This window comes from Diadema antillarum, unplaced genomic scaffold (assembly GCF_040938485.1).
Source record: "Diadema antillarum isolate AM-2024a unplaced genomic scaffold, OU_Dant_1.0 seq00000463_RagTag, whole genome shotgun sequence".
NCBI classification, from domain to species: domain Eukaryota; kingdom Metazoa; phylum Echinodermata; class Echinoidea; order Diadematoida; family Diadematidae; genus Diadema; species Diadema antillarum.
The window spans coordinates 228,059-254,998 of record NW_027271434.1 but is presented as its reverse complement, the minus strand read 5'-3'; the positions used below and the strand labels follow the sequence as shown (position 1 = coordinate 254,998).

General features: G+C 40.2%; 1 protein-coding gene across 1 annotated transcript in view; it reads left to right on the top strand.

Moving 5' to 3' along the window:
- Nucleotides 1-26,940, top strand: part of LOC139733240 (cysteine-rich motor neuron 1 protein-like) — a 105,180-nt gene that overhangs the window by 49,888 nt on the left and 28,352 nt on the right. The window lies entirely within an intron of this gene.

The window sequence follows — 26,940 nt, the reverse complement described above, 5'->3', positions numbered from 1 at the left end:
TATTTTTGTCCTTTTACAAATCCCCAACGCTCTTTTTCTCCCCCTCTTTCTTTTAAAGGTCCAGCCTAATCTAGATGGAGCTCTTTTCTGTCGAAGTCTGAAAGGCAAAAATAATAATGGTTGCCACAATTGTCCACCAACACCGTTAACTATCTGAGTTGTTCCCCTGTTCTCATGGTTGGGGTAGGTAGGGACAAGAATAGACTCTTAGTAAAAGGAAGGGTCTGAGAAACTCCTTGTATTCTACAGAACGGGGAAATAGTCACAGATGCCAGCTCACATTTTGATACTTCTTGTTGATGCAGCTCATTGAAGAATGTCCACATTTGAATTGATCTCATCCTGTAGGATTGCTAATATGGATTATGGTTACCTATAATGACTAACAAATACGGAGTTTAAAACTCTACCAATTGATGTAAATGCTTCCTTTATTTGTTACTTTTATTTCATCTAAAGAGTAACAATTGTCACAGACCTCATTTCTGGCCCAAAATTACCCACTTAACAATGGACTTTAGGACAACATTAACTTGTCAGCCCCGTATAGCAATGTTCACAGCCATATGAACACTTTTTTATTGTGAGTGGTCATGAGGTTACCAGTCCAGTGCTATGTTTGTATTCATTCTATGCCATAACAAGGCTAAGACCATGTGGCTTTGATGAGATACAGTAGCAGTATAGAGTTCTGCATCCTACCAGATCATAGTCTGAATGACTTACTATGTGTGTTTAGGAATGTAAGGACTTGTTCTGGTTTGTAGCCGAGCAGCAAATTGTTACAGAACCTGGTATGGAGATGAAAACTCTTGTCATCGTGTCATCACTGTCGGACCATAAGCTCAACCTCAAGCCATTCCCCTTGTCCACAGTGCGTGTTATTTGCTTGTATAGTACCTGGCCTGGCTTTAGATGCTGTTGACTTGAAACACAGTGTGAAAATCTCCTAAGTCTTCCCATAAGGCATGTACTGGAGGGATAGGTTCATTCCTTGTCGTGAAGTCATTGATGGCGAGCGCAGTTTGTTTTCGTCCTGCAGTTGGGACGTAATTGTCTTGCAGAAAATTTCGCCCCGCCGCTGAAAAGTCTGAAAGGTGAAATAATATTTTGGTTTCGAAAGCGTTCTGTTTTGAGGACTCCATGAGAATTTAGATACAACCAGAGCTAGTATATTGTGTCAGCCTGGCCAATTACGGTGAGGTGCAGTTTAAGGGGGGTTTGGTGATTTGCAAATCATATGTTCTGCAGTGGTTGTTGAATCTAATGCTTTCTCTGAACAGGGAACATACTTGAAGCAAAGCTAGCAGATGCGATGATCACTTTGTTTTGAGTGAAATCCAGATATTTGATCAGCATCGTGGTTGATTAGTGTATTTACCAGCCAGCAAACTCGGCAAATAGAAATCTGGCTCGTCAGTGCTGAATGGAGTGTGAAATTGGGCCCTGTATCGCACAAAGACTTCCCATTAATTGCATGTTGAAAAATAGTTGCAATTGCTGTCGGCCACTCAGAATAGTGTGTTTAGATAACTTTCTCACCTGAATCAATTCCAAGTTGTTACTTATTTGTATTTGTACATTAGTAAACTGTTGGGACGTATCTTTTTCAGGTTTATAGAAAATGGAAATACCGGTACATTTTACAAAGTAGGGAGACCATCTATCTTTTCATCATCAATTGAAGTTTGCCAACATTCATATCATGATAATTTTTTAGCATTGAGTGTATCATTTTTGTTCAACTCTGTTTGTATGGTAGTCATGTTTAACCTCAGTTTTCGTCTTTGGTACATGTAGATGCGGGATTACACACTTTGGGTCTGTGTAGATGCATAGCTGCCCAGTTGGCCATTGTAGGCAGCCCCACTAAACATACCATGCTGCTAACATTTGATTACAAATTATCTATTTTATCAGACCAGACGATACTCCAGTCCACATCTCAGTAGGAGGCAAATTATACAGAAGCCACCCTCTATCTCCTCTCTCTTCCCATCTCTCTTTCTCTTTCTCTCTCTCTCTCCAACACACACCACATTTGGCACTTCTTCAAGATTCCTTGGTTCCCTCGTGTTGATATCCTGACTGTTAAGATTGTGCTTCCACAGGCTCCCGGGCAGTTTCAAAGTTCAAGTATACCGCTGGTCAGCCCTCTATTCGCCATTATACAAATGACCTCAAGCAAAGCAAGTAATTCTCTGTAGAGGAATGTTCCTGAAATGCTGATTAATACCCATTTGGAATACTCACCTGTGAAGAAAGATAATGCACAGTGAACCTGAATCTAGATTCAGGATGTAGTCCGTTCGCAGTAAGACTCATTCCAAAGGTAAAAATGCACTTTTGTCATTTTTAGTCAAATTGTATGTCCGCAAGTTGTTATGATTATATCACAGGATATTACCCAAAGAGAGAGCTTTGAAAAACAGAATACTTGCATCAAACTTTTGAGTGACATAACAAGGGCATGATTTGTAGGCTTTATGAAGAAAGGAATCCTGGAACATTCTACACAAGACTTAGCACATCCATTCTTATCCTACAAGTTCAGAAACCCTCGTTACATAGCAAAATATATGTAATTCCGGAAGAGTATGAGTTATAATTTGTTTACCTGGTATTGTAATAAGGCATGATAGACCAAAACCACAATGATTTTTTTTTTTCCTGTAGCAATGTGAAGCTAACTAGCATCAAACTGGAGTGGGAGGCCTCTAACGTGAAGAAACTTTATTATGAAACTCTCAAGAAACTATTTACAATTTCTCTGCCAAAGCATTTGTTGCCTCCAATGCCAAGTGTACCACACTCCTAGTTATTGTTGTATCTTCAGCTGTATTGAGTTCACCAGGAGTTTGCACAGCAGTTATCTTCGTCTCTTCTAATCTTCAAATTGGCACCAGACTGGGTTACTTATCGCGTCATCGAAGATGCCGGCACGCAAATCTTATCTCCTCGGTGACTTATGCAGGCATCCAAAAGTCTAGGGCAACAACTATTTTCTTCTTTTTCCTGATATTGCTGGAATGTCTTTATGTTCAAAACAGTTGGGGAGAGCCAGCACTTGCTTTAATGCAGGTGACCTTAAGAAACTGAGAAACTGATGTAAGAGCTGTCTTGATAAATTGTCATGGCCAGGAATTCAAAGACATTAGGCAAACAGTTCATTTGGCAGTAATCTTATACCACTTTATCACACCACCAATGTTATCTGTGGTCTTCCAAGTAAGGTTGTATTTCTAAACAATCAGATAGTGGTACGATATGGATGCGTATTTATTTCATTCACGTTTGTTTGAGTTTGAACCAGTACAATATTGACATTTCATGGAATATTTCTGTGTTTGTTAGAATGACTGAAATCTGACAACAGGGGTGTCACTTGACAGAGACTTAGAGTTTAAAAAAAAGAGGGGAAAAAGATGAGCTGTGTGCAAACAGGAGTGTACATTCAGTTGGTTATCATGGTGCCCAAAGATTTGCCCTTTAAAGAATTATACAAAGTAGCTTTTTCATTAATGTGGAACAGCTGCTGACAGTGTTTCAAAGATGAAGAAGTTGGCGCATTTGTGTTTCCACTTGGAAATAGTTCACATTGTATTGTCATGTGAAACTATAGTGTCAATGTTATTCAGAAGGTTCTGCTGTACTCAAGATACCAGCGATGGTACTAGGTGATAAACATTTGCACCCACGACAGCATCGATTGTCTTTTTATACCCCCGCCAAACGAAGTTTGAAGGGGGTATATAGGAATCAGCGGACGGTCGGTCGGGCGGTCGGTCCGTTGCAAATCTTGCGTCGCGAACTACTTCCTCAGTTTTCAACCGATTCCCATAAAACTTGGCACAGATGTGTGCCTTGGGTTGTAGATGTGCAAGACGTATTTTTTGACAGTACCCAAAAGTATGTTGCCATGGTAACGGCATATTATGGGCAAAAATGGGTACAAATCTTGCGTCGCGAACTACTTCCTCAGTTTTCAACCGATTCCCATAAAACTTGGCACAGATGTGTGCCTTGGGTTGTAGATGTGCAAGACGTATTTTTTGACAGTACCCAAAAGTACGTTGCCATGGTAACAGCATATTATGGGCAAAAATGGGTACAAATCTTGCGTCGCGAACTCCTCCCACAGTTTTTGATCAATTTTTATGAAATTAGGTACAGATGTTCATCTGAATAATGTGCAAGACACATATTTCCGCATTGGCAAAAAGTGCGTTGCCATGGTAACGGTATGTTATTGGTAAAATATAGGGCAAAATGCTTCATGGCAAAACTGCTTCATCAGTGTTCTTCCAATTCTCATGGAATTCATATTGAATGTTTGTCTTAGGATATAGGTCAGCATGAGACATTTCTTGACAGTGACAAAAAGTATGTTGCCATGGTAACAGCTCACATATTATGAGCCAAAATGATGGAAAATTTTGTGTTGCAAACTACTTCCTCAGTTTTTGCCCAATTTCCATGAAACTTGGTACAGATGTGTGCCTTTGGTTGTAGATGTGCAAGACGCATTTTTCGACAGTACCCGAAAGTACGTTGCCATGGTAACGGCATATTAATGGCAGAAGATCAAGGAAAGATCTTGCGGATTTAACTACTTCCTCAGTTTTTTGACCAAAGCTTATCAAATGTTGTTTTGACCAAAGCTTATGAAATGTTGTTTGGCGGGGGTATAACCAGTCGCTGTAGCGACATTTCTAGTTGGTATGGCTTTAGACGGAATAGGTACATGCATTGATTATCTCGTCTGTCCCCTAATTCTGAATGTGCCCTATTTTCTTCCAGTGGTTTCCAATACAGTAGTGTACACTGCCTTTAAGTTCTGCCCTCTCCACTAGATCTCATTTAGACAGTCCTTCTCACCAATCAATGCACCTGCTGCATCATATCTTACCTGTTATCCCATCACAGAATACTTAAGTCCTCCTGGACTGTGTTTGAGAGAAGGAAGCTCTGAGACCAGTACCAAGACCAAGACACCGATCTTAATACCCCTTTCAGACTGGGCAATCTTTATTAAAGCTGCACCCATTGAAATTTTCTTTTTCTGAAATCTGTCTCCATGATAGGCTCTTGTGAAATACCAATGAAACAGTAGTGTAGTTATTGGCTGAAGATTTCATCCTCGCTCCCTTTATATTCCGTCAGCATTTTATCCAGATAATTCAACATTTAGGAGACTCTAATCTGAAATGCTTTCACCTTTGAAACACAAACAAAGGGTTAAGAGCTTACATTGGGCACCCTGACACTGGAGTGTCACTTTTCCACAAAGGCTCTTGCAGGGATGCCAAGTTCAAAAAATATTTTATGAGTGAGATTTTCATGACTCGGCATCTCGGCATGCTGATGTGCGCGCGAGCGAGGGTGTGGGAGGGGTTTTTCCCCCCTGTGGCCTCCCATGGTAGGGAGCTTTTTCAATTTTTAGCTCTTAATGGTGCGATCAGGTGCATACTTAAGTGACTATTTTTTACTTATTTGAAAGACAAAAGGGAAATATACCTTCATTTGCAACTATCACTTTGATCTTTTGAGCCATGCTCATTATTATAGGCCCAAGTTGCAGACTTCGCCCGATGCGTGAGATCGTGAGATGGCCCCTAAATGCTTGAGTCTCACGCAGAATACGTGAGACTTGGTAGCTCAGCTCTTGCAATCAAAATTCACTTTTCTTGCACTTCAGCCGTTTTCAGCATGTTTTATGGCTGTGTAATAATACATGAAGTAGGTGTGAAATGGTGTCAGTCTCTGATATAGCTGTAAGAGAATTCCAGCCGAGTTCAACAGGAAACCGATGGGTAAAGTTCGTCTGAAAGGGGCCTTTGTCTGGGAAGGGATTACTAAAGGAAATATAGCTAGATGCTGCTTCTGGGCACGACAAGCTATCACTACATCAGCAAGTTTTGGCATCAGATGAACACGATAGTATCATCTCACTCCAACTAGATAAGGGTAAAAGAAATACAGGAACATTTTTTTTTCCTTTTTCTTTTGAAAGGGTGAAAGAGTATGTCCCTTACTTTGTTACTGATCTTTCAAGATGATTATCACTTCTATTGATTCAGTTCCTCAATAAATCATCTTTTCATATCATATCACAGCCAGTAGGGAGCCAGTTGTGTGCATTCCTGATGCTGAAGATGATACCATGTGCACATCTGTGTTTTGTTTGCGTGAAAAGCAAATTTGATTTATGTACTTCAAAGTTGAAGATGCCCAGATAACGAATACTACATTTGTCTGGAAAGGTGTCTCCAAACATAACCAGCTAAGTGGTTTTAATCATAAAGTAATCTCCAGGCGACCCAACCCTTCATACACAAATCTAGCAGACTTTCATTGTGATAAAACATGTGCATACGCTGTTCAAAGGTTAGCATACAGACGCCATATTGGCTGAGCACCAAAGTATCTAGGGTTATAACCCGTAACAGAAAATCTCAAAGCCACATGAAAATCAAACATTAGGTGGGTTGTAATCTCATCAAGAAAATGCTGATGATACTCATCAACAAGATCATCCCAACCCATCACCTGGAGCTATAGAATCAGTAATCGTCAGATGGGAGGTAATGGTGCAATAAAAGCTCATGTGACATTAACCCTTATACAACATGTGCACAGGTGAATGAACATGCATGCCCTTTAGTGCTAAGTTCATGTAATCTAGCTCACATCAGAGTGCTGCATGCTCTAGCAATTATGACAGGATTGCTTCTATTAAAGCTTATTTCATTGTTCAGATTATATTTCATGTATGAATGAGTCCTTTGTTTAAAGCACTCTTCCCCTTTCTCACTTGGAGACATTTACAATAGAAAAAAAATACATGCTGGTAGAATGTACATTAATATCATGTGTTTGAGAATAAAGTTTGCATGAGCGGAGTAGTACTCCGCTACTTCCATTACTGGGCAGCGTATAAGGGTTAATCGACGAGTGTTCCTGAAGCAGACATTGGCAATGTATGTTTATCAGCCAGCTATCTGTAGATAAGGACATTACATGCTCTTCACTTTTTTTTCCCCTTCTGTGCATTACATGGTCCATGAGTGGGTTTGAGGTGTGTTTGCAAAAGAGGCATCAAAGCATTCAACCACTGTCCCATACAATGAGCTATTGTGTGAATGTGGGTGGTTTCAGGCTTAAACTTCTGTTGTGTGCATACATGCGCATAAATACAGTGCTTTGTGTGAAGTAACAGCACTTGCATCTACGTTTTGGAGACAGTTTTTCTACTTTCTGATGTGTGCATGGTTGGTAATTTCATTTTAACTCTTGTGCAGAGATGTTCTATCCATTTGAAATTTACATTATCATCAATGCCAGTCTTCTTCTTGTATTTGTGCATTTCTGTCAGTACCTTTTGAGATAAAACAGGAATTATTAAGCAAGAAGTTACCTTACTTTGGAGATATTTTGAATGTTGAACTTAGCAACCAATTATACTTTCTTCAGAATTCTGCAGTCTGATTTTAGAACAGTGTAATACCATAACTGATGAAGATGACTAGAAACGAATAATATTTATAGTCAGCAGGTATTTTTATCAGTTAATAGTCATCACCTAAACAGATGCAAATGGACAGACACATGGATACGTGAGTGAATAAGCAAAATTGTGAAAAGAAAACATCAGATTTGGGCATCATTCAAAATGTTGAAAACTCTGAATTATTAATTATGTTTTCTCAACCCCCATATATGTAACTGACACACAGATCATGATTAATAATGATAGTTTGTGCAATGCAATTTGATAGACCTCACTTACTTTGTGAGAGAACAGTCACATTTATCAAAGGGATAGAGTGCTAAAAAAAACACCGATTTGTTTTCTACAGATATCACAGTCAAAGACATTTTGAAAATGGGTAATATATTTTTTGTCTACAGCACACACATAGGCCAATTAAGGTTGGTCATCAAATCTATAGCCATGCTTGTATACATGTGTACCTGTCAAAAGAAAAATGTTGGTCATTAATCACAGTGGCTGAAATTTGCTGACTTGTACCTGAAAGCATTTTCATACATACATTGTAGTATATTACTAGCGTAGCAAAATTCTGTTGTGTGCTGTTAGTATAACTAGCTTGGCAAAATTTCATTGTGTACTTAACCCCTTTTAGTTTGAGTGTCTGCATGCCTCTATAAACTTCAAATGACTCCCAGAGAATTTTTTTATGAGCCATGAATTAACAGTTTGAATTATGATTACAAAAATATTTGGTCCTCCCCAGGCCGTCAGTCTGTCTGTGCAGTCGACAGTAAATATTGGCGTTGCGATAAGCAGTCCATTTGAGGAACGATGTCATGTGTAGGCACACAGGCCCACCTCAGACCAGAGATGTATGCCCTCAACTGCCTCCTTTGACCTCTGACCTGAGGAATACTCATTCATAGACTCCAAGGGGGAAAATGGGGGGGGGGGGGGGGGGTGGGGGTTAGGTGGGCAAAGAAGAAATTGCGCGCGGAGCACATTTTGCTGAACCAACAAATCTTTGCGCATAGCCATAATCATTGATAGCCTCGTAAAGCACATGAATTGTGGATATAAAGTACCGGAGTTAAACGTGCATTATGTGTGACAATTGTTTACTAATTTGTAATAAATTGCTCTCTTCAGCTAGGGGGATTTCTCTTGTGTTGACTTTGTTTTCTGGCACGTTTGCACAGTCTGTGATGAATGTTTGCTCTGGCAGATCGAAATGCTACGTCTGCCTCACGGGGGCAGTGGCCCCTAGGAGCTGCCAATGAATTTGCACTAGATATAGCGAGTGCTGTGTGGCTTCCAGAGCTAGACTGGTGTCAGAATGCAAGGTGGTCCAAGCCTCCAACATTTCTTGATCTTTACATACCATCTGCCATGTGGGACTGAATCTGAACTGTGTCAGAAATGCACCAGTCAAATTCAAAATGTTCTTAAAAGACCTCATAAAGGAGGCACTACTTGAAATATTGGTGACCCCCCCTCGGTGTCAACTGGTAAAGAAGTTAAGAAGTGTGCATTTTTCAGATTTCAAGTGAGCCAAAGTTATCAAGTATAGAAACAAGGTAATGTGATATTTGTGAGCATTTTAGAATAAAGCATTCAACAGAAAAACATCTATGGAGTTGTGGTATGTATGATGCATGACCATTGGTGCGTATCATGGCATCTTTCTGTTTTAACTGTCATTACTGCAAGGGGGGGGGAGGGGGAGATTGAAAGATAGGAAGGATTAGCTGCTAGAGATATAATATTGTGGTATGGAGTGGATGGATGAGGGGTGAAACTAGCAGTTCCAATCCTTTGCTCAGATGGCCCAAGAATCCATATCGATGACAGATAACCTACCAGATGTGGCATGCCGAAATCATGTTTGCTGACAGATGGCTGCCAGCGTGCCATCATCCAGCAGAGCATCCTCCTGAAAAAACTGATGGAGGGCTGGCTCTCCAGATGATGCCCCTCGCACATGTTATGACGTGATGCCGTTACCGTGCTTGTTGGAAGGTATCGTGGCGCAGCGCCAGGCTATCAACATCGAGTCTGGCTGGCATAAGCCATTAACAGCTATTTAGATACCCGATGAGTTGCAAGAATGTCCACTAGTGATAATACTGATTGACAACAATAACTTCTTGAAGAGGAGGGGGGGGGGGGAGTGGGATGGGGGTAAGGGAAGGAGTGAGATAATACACCAGTGATGGAGCCTTGTCCAAGTCACCGAGTATTCCTTTATCTCCAGTGGGGGTTTCCTTTATCTGTTTATAAATGTCAGTAGTCACCTCTTCAATAAATCATGAATAGGCTTATCATGGCATTGAGTGACAGGGAATGGCTCAAGAGGTTTGACAAGGCTTGGAGTTCCACTAAAAAACCTTTGAAATAAACTTCTCTTTGTATTTTGCATTGAACGATAAACTGTCGGATTAGGAGGTGTGTTTTTCTGAAAGTGCTTTGTAATATATGCCTTTCTTTATCTGTTGACCAAGTATGAATAGAATTCTTCATGCAGCAGTCATTTAGTACTATTCAGTGCCATGTGTAAGAGGGAAGAGGTATCTCAATTGATTGGTAAAGATTTTTAAGTAGTGAAAATGTACACTTGTAAATTTTGTTTTCCTATAAAGTGTGTTCAATTAGGCTGCCTTTACTTCAAGCATTGTGCATCATCAGAATTTGAGGAAGTCGGAGCCTCAGGGGTGAAGATGGTATATTGCTCCTTAAGTTGCACAATGACGACATGTGTCATATGTCGTAGGGGGAAACAATTTGCATCTCAATAATAATGAATGGATCAACAGTGCTTTTTTGTATGAATAAACTCAGCCAAAACATCATGAATTTCATAAAGCTGATGAGTTTGAAGTTACATGCACAGTAAACATTACAGCAAGATTGGTTTGCAAAGGATGTCAGTTTTCATGTGAGATGAAGGTCAGAGGTGTGCTTGCCATGATGCTCAGTGTCATTTTCCTACCTAGTAGTGCTTTTTCTACAGTTTATTGGCTAAAATTAGCCTTGAATGAAGGCCTTGAAATATAAAGCAGTTAGCGTATCATCTCACACAATAGCAGCACTGACAATTAACTTCACTGGGCAAAGTGTCATGTATTCTAGCAATGAGAAAACTTTCTGGTGTTTGACAAAGAATAGAAAAAAAAGTGATAATAAAAGGTGATATTCCTTATCGCTTTTAAAGCCCCCCCCCCCCCCCCCCCCGCCCCCCAATGCCACAATGTCTACTTTCAAGGAACAGTAAAGGGCATCCTTTTGTCAAAAGAGTCATTTGGAGTCTATAAGGTAAAGGCTCTTTCATTAAATCACATGTAAAGAATGCCGGTCTCAAGAAAGGTAGTATGTATTACTGCATCACACTAATCATACAGAGGAGATCAAGAATTTACATTAATATCTGTTCATTGCAGCTGAAAACACATAAAAAAAGGTATGGCTCATGTGGTTGACAAAACACACAATATAATGCTTGGTCACTGATTGAAGTTAAAGTACTTAAACTTTAGTTTTGTCTTTACAAATACATAGGAAGATGGCTTCAGCATTCATTGCAAAATCACTGACCCAATTCCACTCCCATCTCTACGTGACTTGGTAATTTGATATGAAATATCATAACTACATAATTTGTAAGCTATTTTCTTCTTGTCTGTCAGATTCATCACAAAATAAGATTGTTTGCAAATGATTAAATAACTTGAGAAGTTTTATCGACTACTTTTGCAATATTACCTAGGGCCATCTTCTTTGCCAAGCTTTGCTTTTAAAAGTGGACCCCTGCATTCCAGTTATTTTTCCTACGTAAACTTAACTATAAGTGTTCCCTCTTTTAGTATACATTCAATATGACATTGCTTTACATCTTCACTTTAAACATTTAGTATGCACTACATGACAGCGTATGTAAATTTTGTATACAATTATACTGACACTCTGTTAGTATTTGTATCATTTCATTGACAGTGGAATACAGATATAAAATTGAATTTAACTTAAGTTTTTGTTCTTAGTTGAGTATACATCCAGATGAAATTTCCAGTCATATCAGAGAGAAGCAAATACCTGCAAGAGAATGCATAAATGATACGGGCAGAGATTATGCCTGCAGTCTCTCTGAATATCAATGCAGATTTAAGCAGATATTCTCTGCACTGCTCATTAAGCTCGAAAGAGCAAAACATTGTGCATATCCTCTTCGCATGCGCAATTGACCTTTTGAAGTCAAATTGAAAGTGATCCCCCCTCCTGATCCCTTTGTGAAGTGCCGCCATCTTTTGTGTTGTTGATGTTGCTGTGAACTACATGTTTGCCATCTCAGATACAGGCTGCCTCATTAAGGACTGGTAATGAGGCTATCGGGACACAGAGGGAGATGAGAAAATGAGGGGGGGAAATGGGCCAGTGATAGACACGCTTTTGACACTAATCAACAGGGGGGGGGGGGGGGGGGGGGGGGGAGTTAGGGTGCTTAATTAATTTAGAGGCATAACTAACTCCATCCAGCCTGATGCATTGCTCTATGTGCTAGTTTGTATAAGTGCTGTGCTTCGTGCTGGAAAGGGCACTCGTTTCATTGGGTTCAGTCATGATCATAGGCAGGATTTATAAGCTATATGCTCCAATATTGCAATATTGTAGGATTTGTTGCTATATTGTATATTGTATAGATTTGTTGAGCGTCTGATATGGACAGCTTTTACTCCTTGTACTCCCTGACCCCCCCCCCCCCCCAAACCTTAACTTATTGAAGTGGTTGTATCCCCATTCAAACAAATGAACAATCTGAGACATATTTTGACAATGGGAAAAGTTATACATCAATATCAGTAGGTACTGATAGCATCCTGATATGATGCATAAATGCTGCCACCAGTGCTCAACACTGTAGTATTGTCCCCACATCTACAGATTCAGGTGAATCTTCATAACATGTTGCCGTTGTCACAACATATGGTCCATGAAAAGGACCTGTCTATGTACCCTAAATACCTGTATTCTTTGCAGTCGGCTATAGTGTGTGATGATCTAGGTACATCAACAGGTTTACTTGATATTTTGCCCCCGGGGAAGAAAAGAGACAAGTTATTATGCCACATATCATCAGCAAGACATTATATCAATGAACAGGTTGGACTGTAAAATCATTCATCTGGATTTGCAATCATAGGTAGTTAAGGCACACATCCACTAATAGATGTTACAAGCAGTAGCACAGTATGATTGCAGTCTCCGGCATTTACACATGTATTGAGTTCTTCTGGGTCCAGACAGTACAGTAAGTCATTAATCAATTACCGCGTAGATATCACTACTTAATACATACTGTTCCCCCTTTAAATCATGAACCCCCTGGGAGTAGTAAACAACCACTCCATTTGTGTGGAAGTTTGCCTTTGAGGCATATGCTTTGAGAGAGCATACAAGGTTTGTTTTTCTGGTTGAGAAGTTATGTTTACTGACACATTAAGAACATTAAACCATGTATGCAAATTACTCCGGATGTTGAAAGATTGTTGTCTTACACCATACATAAATATCTGCACAAATAAACAAGACGTTATCATTGATACCCGTCTCGGATAAGGGCTTTTGTTTGTTTCGCCTGTTGTCTTATGACCTTTGTAAAGGTTATGCATCTGTGCTCAGCACACCAGAAACATCGCTTCATTTTACAAAAGCCCCCCCCCCCCCCCCCCCCCCCCCCCCATGTGATAGACTATGTGCCTGTAACCAGTACAACGCATTCTTGCTAAATGTTGGATGTGGGTTTTATCTTTCTCTTGTATTTGTTTCTGTCTTTTATCATTCATATCCTGGTTGATTCTGATTTTTGTCTGTCTTGTTTACCATTACAGTTTTCTATGAACAAAATAGACCAAATAGAGATAAGAAAAACCAGTGATAAGTGGATTGGGCATGATGTCATTAGAAATGCTTGAATACTTATCTTGTCCTCTCAGGTTGTGGGTTTTTTTCCCAAGTCCCCAAAATCTGTTCATGATCATAACCGAGTAATGTCCATCAAAACTGAAGAATTGAATAGGCCTAAGTCTTCACCAAGAATTCAGAAAAAAGTTAAGAGCATAAGAAAGTAGGCCTATATACAGGATCTCACAGTCTGACTGAATTTGATAGAGCTGAAACTGTTTTTTTTTTTAATCAAGTCAAAAAGAGTGTGAATGATGAAACGAAAAGTATTTGTTGAAAAACAGGATGGGTGTGATTTCCAAGGCTTTGTATAAAGCTGGCAGCCTCAATCTTTAGTAAAACACAGACGACAAACACTTAAACCATATGATACATTGTCAACAACTCAACACTAATACTAGTGCATAAAGACGATCCCCATAAAAACCGTGTAATGTTAGGATTTCATGTTTACTACCCTCCCTGCTTTTTATTGTTTTGATTCTCATTAAGACCCCCTTTTAGTCAGAAAATTCTCTTAAGCCAAGCTCTGTCTCTCTATCATAAAGTCATCAGACATTCCGCTACTAATCATTGATTAATCCCAGTGCAAAAACACATGGGCTCCTAGATGGGTTTCGTCTAGCCAGTAACTCTTGTTTTGCTGAACATTTTGCAATGTGATTTAATCATGATGTAGAACCCTTGAGCATTGTGCTAATTTGTGGTCACCCTGCCATGGCCTGTCTTGATTACATGTATTACCATGTGGCAGTGCACTGCATGCAGGCTTTGAATATTTTCATACCCACATAAATGCTCTATGTGTGGAAACTCAGGTAGAGATTTAAAAACAAGGAGATCATTCTAGATTCTGAACTCTTAGAGAAAAACATCCATTCTGCACCAAACAACAAAAAAGAAGCTGTGATTAAGAACCGCATCAAGATCTACAGTGCAAGCTTTGCTGATGCCAGTCACACAAACTGCCACTTTGGTGTACTAGCGATAAACTTGACTGCTCTCATGTAGATGATCTTGATTTTTTTTTATTTTCCTTTACACAGGTAAATGAATTTGTCTTTTATAGCCAGCTATATGACATTGTGTTCTAATCTTAAAATAGTATTGAATGATAATGCTAATGGCTCTGCCGAAGGGCAATCAAATTTGTATTTCACTTGCTTCGATGGAGCAAGCGAACGAAAGGAAAAAATAACCAAGAGAACACAACATCAGTGGTTTCTTGCCCTGCAGCTAAACCTCTTCAGTACCGCACATATGCCAAATTGAATCTTGCTCTCTGCAGTCAGAATTTCTTTGAAAGAGGGATGGTCAACACACTTGGGTCATTACCTTCAGGTTCACTACTTGTGCTGAGGACAATATTTTGATGGATTTACAAAAAACAGGGGATGACATCTCTTCAAATGGCCGAGCTGTAAAGCCTCGGGTTGCTGACAGTTGCTCCATGGAAGAGCATGGTGAAGTGTGGAGTGCACGAAATCTTCTCTTTGCTCCACTGCCACTGAAATCCTCTGTGGTTTCAGCCGAAGTGACCTCAGCAGGAATTCCAAATATGCAGTCGTACTCTCATCTTGCAATATTATGCCTGTTTAAAAACGCATAGGAAGGGATGACAGTGATTTAACCAAGTAACCATCATATTCGTTTGCCGTGGGTATTTTTTTGTCAGTATTTGCATTTTTTTTTTTTTTTGTAAGCAGTTCCTTGATTGCTCAGTTCAAGTTCAGGTAGAGTATCCCAGCTCGCATTCCAACTCAGATACATTTTCATCACAATGTCTGTACGTGCATCAGTCACAGCCTGTCAAAATCAGCATTCTTGATGTCAAATTAGATTTGATTATTTCTTCCATATCCTCGCTCCTTTCCCCCAGCAATTCTGCATTACCCCCCTTTTTTCTGATGTCTCACTTTATTCTCAGGTGATGGGTGTGTCAAGTTTAATGCTTCAAATACTTCTTGGAGCAAATGATAGGTAGCACATATCCACTCTGTTCCTCATTAATTGCATCACCCCTCCTTATAAAGTTTATAAGGAGGGGTAAAAGAGAAGATAGGTTAAAAGAAGATGAGTAGATGAAAAGAAAGTTGTTTTTTTAGTAAGGTTATCTATCAAACAAAAGAGATTATTTATGCAAATAAGAACAGAGATGTGAATAATTGTATTTTTTGTTTGTTGATGGTAAAGGTCAATTTTATTGTGCAATAGTTAATATTTCTAATGTATGTTTGTATATTTGAATGTATTCATGATGATCTTTGTAAAATGTCCGCAATTCAGCCTCCTGGCTGCAAGAGATGTTATTTAATAAATACCTTTCAATCAATCAATCATGAGAAATATGTTTGTCATTGGCATTGCATTGCCTGCAGATCTGCCATTTTCCTTTTTTTTTTTCTTCAATTTGACAGAAGAATCAAGAAAGAGAAGTTTTTGACCCTGAAGAACAGACACCTGTTATTAGTCTTAAGAATTGTCAAAGAATACAGACAGTTGCACAAATCTTATTTTACATGTATGATGTATCAGACCCAATACATATAGAAATACACACATAGCCATTCCGAGAATGCCTGATCCTGTAATGATTAGGTCAGGTTAGGTTAGGTTAGGTTAGGTTAGATTTGGTTTAATTTGGTTTAATTTGGTGTGGTTTGGTTTGGTTTGGTTTGGTTTGGTTTGGTTTGGTTTGGTTTGGTTTGGTTTGGTTTGGTTTGGTTTGGTTTGGTTTGGTTTGGTTTGGTATGGTTTGGTTTGGGTTGGTTTGGTTTGGTTTGGTTTGGCTTGGTTTGGTTTGGTTTGGTTTGGTTTGGTTTGGAGAGAGATAACTCCATGCTGTCAATGATTTGCAGTGATAAACAGATGTGATGCACAGCCCTGTGATGATACAGTAAACATTGTATCATGACAGGTGACTTTCAGTGGGTGAGGGTTTATGTAGATACTATTTAGTTTTCTAGAAGCCTGCTTAGAGCAGAATCAGGGCTGGTTTCTTTGATGGTTGCTGCTGAAACTTTTCACACACACACAAACACCGTACAAGATGAGTGGATGTCCTTGACTTTGCCACCAAGATGTCACTTCCCAGCTTTGGGAGACTTATGTGGCTACATGGGTCCTGTGATGAGTGATGTACCCTTCCCAAAACATGTGGCCGAGGACAAAGTTCTCATGAAGCACTTTCCCCCACTTCTTCTCCCCTAGGCAAAACAGAGAGCATGTCTGGAAAATTTAGGAAACATTATTATGTTCTGTGTGTGGGGCATGTGTGTTTGTGTGTTGTGTATATGTACAATGTATATGTGCCTTTCTTTAACATGCCACGATGCCATCTCGCTTTTGTCGGCATGTGGTGTTGCTTGTAAGTGTGAAATATTCTCTTGATTGATGAGAACTGTATAATAACGTAAACTTTTGAAGAATGAAAAGTGAGGAAAGAAAATGGGTTTATCGGGATGCCAACAGATTAGTATTCATATGTTGTGGTTCTTTACTCTCAACTATGTACGCATATCATTACTTCAACCAGTCATTATCTTTTACATTTGTAAGTTTTTCATGAATATTACATGTTGGGTTTCCTGTGTGATAAGAACGAAATGAGAATTTTGCATTACAGATATTGTATTACTCCATGTAATAGAAGCAGTCCGTGCAGCTTTTATGACAAGTGATATATAGGCCCTGCTCCCAACTTTATACTATCAATGGCAGTGAGCTTGTAGTATGGAAAGGAAGGAGAGAAAAAAAAATAGTGGATGAATTATGTCGACTTATGGCAGTTTTTGGTGTGACTGAAAGCCATCAAAATGCCTGGAGCCTTCTCCAAGTTTGGGTCGATGTTTGCGTGATCTCAGAACTCTGGGACTCCCTCCTCACCGTTTCCCACCAGCCTCTCACTCCAGACTGAAGGGAAGGGGTCAGACATTTAGGGAGCCTCGGCACATAATTCACATAGTTTCAGCAGCATCCAGGGAGATCAGCAGGTAGTCATTGGTAGGCTAGCCTGGCTCCCAGGCTTCGAGGTGTGTTTTCTGTCCAATCCTTCATCCTCAGCCAGTCAATAATGCTAGACTAACACCTCTTGGAAACCAACCTCTTTGGCACAGCTGCAGGATAAATTTCGTACATGCATAATAAAGGAGAATAGTCTTTACACCAGACAGATTGGTAGTTAGGAATGTCTCACACCAGAATGCTTGTCCGGAAGAAACGAAGCACACTGCCTTGAGATCTGGCTAATGATAAATATTAAAAGCCTGCCAGCGTCTGCTCCTGAAGTGGAGGGAAAGTTCGTGTGAACTCCCTTGACATGCAGCAGCCCCTGAAACATGAATGGTGTCAGGCTCCTTGGAACCTCTCTCCTGGCACCGTCGTTTTTTGTCAGTTCTCCTAGTCATCAGTGTAAAGGACACCCAATTTTTGATTTATTCCAGGAGTTCATGTCCGACTAGTACGTGTCACTGCTGATGCTGAGGTAACTAGACAGGCCGGAATTTCTTGCAACCTGTTCTGACGACGAGATTAGGCAGGAGACAGGGTGGGGATGGTTTGGAAGGGGGGGGGGCTGCTGCTACAAGAAATATCGCCACTCTTCCCATTGGTTGTCAGTTGTCCATCAGCATAGTCCCTGGACTCCAGAGTGACATAAGCCAGATGCAAGTTACTGGAGTAGCTCTTTCACCTCCTCAACAACAGCCAAATCTTATTTTTGGGGACATTACAGCCCTTCAAAGCAAATGTCCAAACAATCTTCTCCATGCAGACTCACATACTTACACACACATACAAGGCTGTCTTACGATTTGTAGTTCTGCAACACAGGAAAACATATGAAATCTCATGAATGTCTGTTAGGTCATCATCCTTACCTTATTGTCAAAGATGAAAATGTTGTATATGAAAATTTTAATTTGTGCACTGCTGTGATCAGTCACATATCCATGAAGCTCACCTATTGTCATTCTTAGACTGGAGAGATGCATTACTCATCACAAAGATTTTGTGATCGTAGGGATGAGCTGCACAAAACAGAGGGGGATGATAAGATTCAGAGGTCTCTAGCAGGTCGGGCAAGATGGAGGCTGGTGTCTAAAGAAAATCACCCCTATTTACTAATCCATTGGTTTGAGATTAATACAATGTCACACCCTCCCAAGCATCATGCTTAATCTGTCTAGCCACCCCACCCCTTCTTCAAATCCAGCAACTCCCTTCTAGAGTTTTGTGATATTTCCTTTCTCTTCAATATTTGCTGATGGCTCAGACGTCTTTCTGTGCCTTAACTCTGAATTTCTTTTCTTACGTGGTTCTGATTCCGACCCTGTTCTCATTCTGGTGTTGTTGGGGGTTTTTTCTCAGAAAAATGTCCCCATTCCCCGTCTCGCCATGAACTCCATGCACTCAATGTGAAAGCATCACAGACTTTCCAAATACGAACAGGTTGTGATCTACACTGTGCAACCTTCAGTAGAGACTCAATGTTTGACCAGAGCAGTGCTACTTGTGTGTTGTATACACTCCTGAAGTCAATTCTAGACAATTTTCCTAGTTTGAAAAACAAAAAGAAAATCTGAGCTTATGCACTTTGTATGGTCTTAATGCTACTTGCATCATTGACATTGACCTACTGTGAAAAAGTGAAGCAACTGAAAAAAAAATGTGTATATGTTTATAGCTGAATGCTTTAAAAATGTGAAAATCCTGTGAGGGGCTAAGTTGACCATACTCCATGTTCTCATAGATGGTAGTACCAGAATAAACTGGTTAATGAATGCTTAATTAGCATGATGCTATTTGGTTATAGATGTCTTCCTTAGAAGGACAGCATAACTTTCTCACAACTTTGTTTCCTTCGGTGTCTTTTAATTCAATGAATATCAATATAAAGCTCAGTCAGCAGAGTTGACAAAATTATTAAAGTGATCCACTGCAATGTTAAACGGTGCCATGGGGCCAGCTAATCCATCCTGTGGAAAAATTTTGTCTTTGAAACATGATAATGTTGAGGAAGGGCATGTCCTAACCTCAGATGAGAGAGTGTTTTTGCTGTCTCAGATGTGCACTGTGATAGCACTGAATTGTTTTCAGTTAGCCATTTTTGAGCGGAGAGATCATAGTTTGTTTTTCAAAACATTTGACTCCACATGAAAGTATGCCGACATGCCATTGTGTAGAACCAGAATCTTCAAGTACGTGTCTAGGGCATTCCTTTTCTACATGGTGGAAGCAGAGAGTTTTGGAATTTGGCTTCTTTTTTTTTTCATTGAAAACTTCATGCCCAAAAATAGCAGTGCATGGATCACCTGTTATCTTCCTGTCATAGAATATTATATCTGTACTAGCAGCACCCGTGGAAATCCACGGGTCTGAGGGGTTTTATTTTTTTTTTCTCATAATACGATTTTGCACATTTTTATTGAAGAAATAAAAAGAAAAGTCTTCTCATTCTTTCATTAATTGTGCTGTCTTCTAAATGACCACCCTTCCCAGAAATTTTATAATACATTTTTGTAGTATATGTCCGGCGATCCGGTCCATTGGTAGGGATCATTCCTGCCACTACTTGCTTTTATTATAGAACTCAGTTTCGAGGGGTTATTTGCACCCGTTGAAGTCCAACAGTTGTCTTGTTGCCCCTCACCCCTCCCCCCCCCCCCCCCCCCCGCCCTCACGCACACACACATTTCCACCTCCGCAGGGCAAAAAACAAAAACATCCAGGGAAAAATTACCAAAAACGCAAATGAGATTCCCCAAAAGTTCTGCCCACAGGTTGTTCTCGTCAAAACAGGAAGATATTAACACTATGACTTTGATTACCCCCTGCTCTTGCATCCACGCGGGAATCCACGGCTGGTTTCAAGGCCTCGGTTTGTTTTGTGTTTTTTTTTCATGTTTCTTTTCCCCACGTTATGAGAGAAAAATAAGATATTTTCGTCTTCATAATTTTGCTCCCTCCTTTTTGTTTTTAATCACCAAAACTTAGCTTGATATATCATATAGAACTACATCTGCTTCAGACTGTACATTATCATAATCAATATTAGTCCTACAATTATTGCTCCTATTATAGTTATTATTATATTATTATTATCATTATCCTTATTATTATTATTATTATTATCATTATTATTATCATTATTATTATCATTGTTATTATTTGGGGAGGGGGAGATCATAGTCATCAGGTTTAAAAGGCACCCGTGGGAGTAGGGTCTCACGACCTCGTATTTTTTTTCTTTAATATTTTTCCCATGTTATGGAAGAAAGAAGAACATATACATCACTGCATTCGTCTTCATTTGCTCCCTCTTTTTTTTTTGTCACCAAAACTTGGTTTGATAGACCATAGAACCACACATTCTATTTCCACTTGCAATTTTAAAAATAGGCGGTCGGCAAAGCGAGGTTTTCCTCTACGTCCGCTCATCTTATGAATATGTATGATTACAGCAGCTCTGCAGTAAACGAATGGACACAGCTGCGCGTGTAATCTGATATGGAAGGGCAAATATATTTAGCCGCGTCCTAAACAGTCTGCGTACAAACGACATCGGACTTGAGAGCAAACGGCGAGCAAACTAAATGACGTACCTGAGCTGCATATAGTATTCTGCAGTTGTGCAAAATACAATTACATAACAACGTTCGTTGTTTTCATTTGGGGACGCCAATAATGGCGAACTGTACGTAAATGCCCTTGTAGTCCATATCACGCACACACAGATTCGTGTAACCATCGTCAATACATTCAGTACACGTAACAGGCGGAGGCAAAGGTACATCACAGAACTATACACACAGTGTAGAGTGTGTAGAGTTCTGCGAGGTACATTGTGTGTGTGCGTGCGCGTCCGCCGGAAGATGTCAGAGATTTCGCTGCACCATCATCTTTAGTATCCCCCAGTGTCTCTGCAAGCTAAAAGATGGAAGATCGAGAAAGCAGGAGGCCAGCGCAGGTTCCGCGAATATTGAAACGCTCGGCTCTTTCGTCACGCACAAAAATGCTTTATGCATGTTGCTAATTAATTTTTCTTTTTCGTCCTCGACGTCGACACGGAGGCGGAGAGGGGACGAAACCCGCGCCATTCGATGAAGGATACTCTCCTGCGGCCGACGGCACCGGTCGCAGCTGCCCGGAGCCGACGGCTCGGGAGGAGATAGACAAACCAGCAACGCCGAAATAAAACAGGAAATACATAAGGCCGCGACAACAACAACAACTTCGAGTATTATAGTATAGGATACTACATTTAGCAAAATGCATTTAATGATTATTTTGTTCTAAATCTGTGATTTTGGTTAAATAGAAGGGAAAAAAAAGACTAAAACTACCTTTGAAATAATGGTTGACCTTCTGAATATTCAATGGTTGAACTCTTGTACATCTTGAGCAAACTCCTGTTCATCTTGATGCGCAAAACTGATAACATCAAAAGGAGGTGAAAAGATTGGGCAGGTTTGCATAAGGATGTTGCCAGGTCTGTCGTTATGTGCAATGGTGTTTGCATTCCTCTTCACACAGTCATATCCGAAAAATTCCAAGTATGCCAACCAATAATGGATCCTTTCACAGATCAATGTAAATTTCATTCTTGACTGGTGGGGTGGAGCTTTGTGACTCATCCGATTATTCCAGATGCCGATATCAATATTCTCTCACAATTACTGCATCAAAATTCCAGCCTTGTCTTCTTTGCTGAAATGAATGAAAAAAAAAAATGGCCTGATTAAAATTTGTATTTCATGCCCAAGTAGCAGTTGACATATATACTTAGGAGGGTGGTGACTGCAGTAGACTTTGCCGAGATTTAATGCTTCTATGCATTTTAGTCATGCACAAAACTGACAAGTGGAAAATAAAATTAAAAAGATGAAGTTCTGATCACAGAGATGTATTAAGGGGAGTTTTACAAGAACAGCTTGCTGACCTGGTAAAAGTTAATGATGCATTGGCCCTGTATCGTATTTGAGTATCATGGATCGATGGTTTCAAAAAAAGAAGAAGTAATAATCCATAGCCATCAAGGGTCAGTCTACATTGCTAATTTTGAAGATGCACTTGTGTCCGCCTAGTAGAGCAAATTTGCCTTTTTTTTTAGGTCATGTAAAACAAGTTTTTGGCATGATTTACCCTGTCTCTATCTTTCATTTAACTAATTGTTTGAGAGATTTGTCCTTGTATTTTTTCAATGGTATTGCAGAATACTTGGACAAGCACAAGGGCATTCATGTTTGCCAGAGGAGCTACAATACTGTTGCCATGGACACTTTTATACCATTACCTGGTACTCTTTGAAACTGTGCCTTTAGATATACTGTGTATCATCACTTGTCAATACAAGTTTTCACTAAATTCCTTAAACTTGTTGAAGGCAGCATTACACTTTCTTGAAGCTATCAGATTTAATATCATTCCTGGTTATGAGCACACAACAGTAGCAAACTACAGTCTACATTATAGAATAAAGTCCTGTTTTTCAGGTAGCTTTTAGCATGTGTGACGAAGAAAAAGCCCATCTCGGGTTGTATTGCTGTGGAGGTCTGACCCATCTCCCCTCTCCCTGTAGCGTGTCCACCAATTCAACCCTGATCACAATACTATTTCCCCTCCCCAGTGTCCAGTCATGGCATTGACCTTCAAATGACCTCCTCCATAGCTTCTGGTGGTCACTCGGCCTGGGAGAGGGGATCAGGTTGCTCGGGAACCGATCAATATCAATTTTTGCGGCAATTTCAGACAGGAATTCCATGGCTGCGTCCTAAGATGATGATCCCCTGGTGGAAAGATAGGCTGTGAGGGGATTGGAGTTATGGATTTGTATTCTAATCACCATGCTTTGCCTTTGGGGTTAATATACCATTAAAATCCAAGCGGCAAAATTCCTCAGTTGGTCAATGGAGTTTCTCTTGCTTTTCTGTTGCAAGTAATAATTGTCTTGTTTTTACGTGATATAAAAAAAGTTAAGTCACACCCCCTGATATCTTGTGTCAGTCATGATCATTTTGTGTATGTGAGCAAATATGGAAATATATTATGAGCTTACTACTCTGATATTGTTCAGAGTTTGTATTCTAATATAGGCCTATACATATAGGCCTCCATAATATGTGTATAAAAATATATTATATTTCTATAATGATCCTTAAAAGGAGTGGTGTGCAACCATACTTTTCTTTTACATTCCATGATGCTGAGTGCATCTACTACATCTCCCAGAAATGAAAATGCAACAAATGCTTACGCTTGACACACATCAGCCTTAAAATGTTTCCATCATTTAAAAAATACAAATAAATAAGGTACTGTCATAAGACGACAGTTTTGCCCATTGTTGAATGCTCGGTGAGACAGTCACTTTATTTTAATAAAAGTTTTTAAATTTGTAAGGGTTCCTGCAAAGGTATAGATTTTGATATGTACGCATGCACTCAGGTGTGCAAGTCATTTTGTCCAGCACATCGTCTTTTTTGCTTTCGTGTGTGTATTTTTTATCCTCATACAAACTGTTTGCCTTTCTCAAGAGCAGTGATAATTTTGCCATAAATCTGTACCAATGTACTGCCAGGACCTGCCATTTTCCTCAAGGTGAGATAGTTGGGCTCATAAAACCCAGAGAGTGTTTTTCTTGGCAGACTAAATAGGATGGGCAAACATTGTTTCAATGGGCGACCAAATGGCCGTCATTGTGGTGCTCCAAATTGTGTTTGTTGTCTGACAATCTTCGCGGAGTCTTGTCAATATTGGCCCTCCCAGCATCCCAGAGAAAACCTTTGTCATACCTGTGAAGTCGTGGATGGGAATATCGGAGAAGCGGGAATATCAGAAATAATGATGGTGATGATAATAAAAGGAGGAGTGCATAGAAGAATCTCTTTGGATGGCTATTTCATACTTCCCATTGCTATGACACTCGAGAGTTTTGCTGACGAGTGCTGGAAAGGTTAGGAATAAGTGAAGTGTGTGAGAGGGACAAATTTAGTAGAAGAGAACATTGTGAAACACTGGATTTATGGTAGGCTATATCAATTGTAAGTGCCATATCAATACCTCTTACTCATACAGGTGAACGTAGTCAGTAGTTACATCAAGTGAGCATGTGGTTATCGATAGCCAGTAGTGATCCCAGCCCGTAGTGGCAAACCCCACATTACAGGGATGTGAGGATGTAGAGCTTCCAAAAAGAGTTGCTTTTTGTAAAGACCCCCTGGAGCCTCATCTCAACCAAAACTATACCGCCCCTTCAAGCCTTCATTAGGCATTGATGACGTGTAGGCAAAAAGCTCCACAAACATCATCTGTGCTAACTTGACATAGGCAGTCACATTGATCACACAAAGTGATTTGCCTGCAGCCATCTCCAGATATTGCAATTTTGCAATATTGCGAGTTTGAGGTAGCGAAAGGATTGATACGGATGCCTTGCTGAAGGGAAAATGAGGGTTTCTTCAAGAGGAGGGGAGGGGGGTTGTGTTTTGTCATTTTTTTTTTAACCAAAAAATAACAACGTATGGGAGTGGGAACAATAAAGTATGCAAGTATTTATGCCATATGAATATTCCCACCCATGATTGATCATGAAGATCGTTAAAAAGGATACAAGAAAAAACAAAATCTTTCACAAAGAAGACAAGTGTGGTATGGTTATAACAATAAGTAAAGCGATAACAACATAAAAGGATGAAAACCAGAGCTGAATACATCCACCTGATCCCCGAAGCCAAGGGTCCCCCCCCCCCCCATCTCCATCTCCTCCTCTTTGTCTCATGATGAGGCACATCTCTCCAAGAGATGGCTTGAGTGGATGATGATCCACCCTCCTATCACCGCATTATCTCGGCAACAAGAGTGCCGGGATGAGATGACACTGATGCGGTGGGTGAGTCCGGTCCTCGATGATGGATGAGCCTTTGTTGACGTATTACACTTACAGCAGCGTACTCCTCAGGAACCAATTAGCCGCCTGCATCCAGACTAGGGGGACGCAGCCAGTGCCCCAACGCTGGATATAGATCACAGACCTCTTGTCTTATGCAAGATGGGCACCACACATCCTTCTTTAATAACTTTGCTCCACTACCCCCCCCCCCCCAATTCGTCTGTCTGTCTGTCTGTCTTACAGTCTCTACTTTTGGGGGCAGTTCGGTATACCTTTATCTTACAATCTCTACCTTTTGGGGGGCAGTTTGTTATATCTTTCATAAGAATCGTTGCATTTGATTAATGTGCAAATTCAGATGCATTTTCAGAGATAGAGGGTAATCTATGTGAGCGTCTTCCATCTCTACTGTGCCTAAGCTACCCTTACAAAGCATCAGCTGGAAACTTGGGAGAGGGGGGTAATAACAGTCTAGGAAGCAGACTATATGGCCTGCATCCACCACAGGCCGAGCAAGAGGCAATCAGCATCAGAACCATGCCCTTTTATCTTCTCGAGAAAGCATACATTATACAGTCAACGTAGCCCAAGTCAAATCTATTTGGACTGAAGAAATAGCTTCAAAATTTGACTTATGATGGAATAAAATCAATAGAATACTAGTATAAAGAGAAAAGGACTTGAAAAGTCTATTATTCGACTTATGCGAGGTCGACTTAAGCAAGGTTGACTGTACTTATATGTAGCTATTTGCAAATATGTGCTTGTAAATATGGGAATACATGCATTATTTCACATGGAGGCATAGCACATAAGGGTGAAACATAACTTTACAGAGATGGGGCTATTTATAAGTATTATTGGTCCATCTTGCTTGGATAATCTGATGCTATTCCCAATGTCTCTATGGGAATGTGGAGGGTTGTTTGTCTGTTGTTATTGGGATTCCCTGCTGAGCGTTAGATGTGAGGTCAGAGAGACTGGATACCCGCTGCCGTTCTTCCCTCTGAACTCAGGGAAGGTCAAGTTCTATTGATAGCTGACATCTCAGTATAATAGAGAGCAGAGAAAAAAGAACGAGGGATGGAGAGACAGAATGAGGGAGAAGGGGGTGAAGGAGAGAGAGAAGAGGGTGAAGGAGAGAGAGAAGAGGAGAAGAGAAGTGATGCAGGAGAGGATGCAAGCAATCAGGGGAGATGCCATCAACGGCAGCATCCCTGGTGGTGTGACTTCTTCGGTTCAAGTTCAGGGGTAGAGTTTCCCCCCTTTGTTCATCTGAGATGTGCACAAACAACAACAACAGTGTAGTCAGGTAGAGAGAGATGAAACACACACACACACACACACACACACACAGAAACATACCCAGATGCACAGTCTGAAGTTAAATCATGATACTGTAGAAGTGGATATGTTCGTGCGAGTAATTTTCTTGCACTGGGCGGGGGAATATTAATTTTGTGTGTTTTTAAATTCCATGGAATCACGACTTGAATAGTGGTGAAAATTTCCACACGGTATAAATTTTCACTTTTACAGTGTATGAAGTTAAGCAAAGAATCACGTAAACAAAGTCTCAGTAGATGCTATCTGCATGTTGGTA